Source organism: Vigna radiata, chromosome 4 (genome assembly GCF_000741045.1).
Source record: "Vigna radiata var. radiata cultivar VC1973A chromosome 4, Vradiata_ver6, whole genome shotgun sequence".
In the NCBI taxonomy this organism is placed as follows: Eukaryota; Viridiplantae; Streptophyta; class Magnoliopsida; order Fabales; family Fabaceae; genus Vigna; species Vigna radiata.
This window is the reverse complement of record NC_028354.1, coordinates 7,114,866-7,115,197: the sequence shown is the minus strand read 5'-3', so window position 1 is coordinate 7,115,197 and position 332 is coordinate 7,114,866.

Sequence of the window (332 nt, the reverse complement as noted above, 5' to 3'; positions counted from 1 at the left end):
AAATTGATGCGATTTGAGATATAATGGGCTTCGAAAAATGTACAAAAATGGGCATTTATTGCTTACGATAAACTTGACTAATGAAAATATAATTTTGGTGAACCCCACCTAACATTGAACGGCTTACCACTTTTCTAACGTGAAGGAAAAGCCACCGGCCCACGGGTTTGCAAAAGAATTATTATTTTTTATTCAATTATTGATGTAAAGGATTAAAATTAATTTCTTTAGGGGGATAAATAAAAAGAATTAGAAACGGCTTTCAAACCAGGTGAATGAAATTGAAATGTTTTTAAATTTAATTTACAATGACAACGCAACCACATAGCAAT